This window comes from Eimeria mitis, genomic scaffold (assembly GCF_000499745.2).
Source record: "Eimeria mitis Houghton genomic scaffold, Emh_scaff1465, whole genome shotgun sequence".
NCBI classification, from domain to species: domain Eukaryota; phylum Apicomplexa; class Conoidasida; order Eucoccidiorida; family Eimeriidae; genus Eimeria; species Eimeria mitis.
In genome coordinates, this window is record NW_013569362.1 from 4,110 (window position 1) to 4,349 (window position 240).

The following is a 240-nucleotide window of genomic DNA, read 5'->3' on the forward strand; positions in this document are numbered from 1 at the left end:
TCACTTTATTTGCTGCTGCTGCTGCTGCTGCTGCTGCTGCTGCTGCTGCTGTTTTTGCTGTTGCTGCTGCTACTTCTGTCTGCTGCTGGAGTTCCCCTGTTGCAGCGTCTGTTGCTGTTGCTGCTGCTGCAGCAGGAGTTGTTGTTCATGGCTGCTGCTGCTGCTGCTGTTGCTGCTGCTGCTGCTGCTGCTGCAGGGGGAAGACCCTTTGTGGGGATCGGGATCGTCTGCTGCTGCTGC

General features: G+C 57.9%; 1 protein-coding gene across 1 annotated transcript in view; it reads left to right on the forward strand.

The window, feature by feature from the left end:
* EMH_0037560 (uncharacterized protein) overlaps window positions 1-240 on the forward strand; it is a gene marked incomplete at both ends in the record, with an annotated part of 6,173 nt that overhangs the window by 1,308 nt on the left and 4,625 nt on the right. The window lies entirely within an intron of this gene.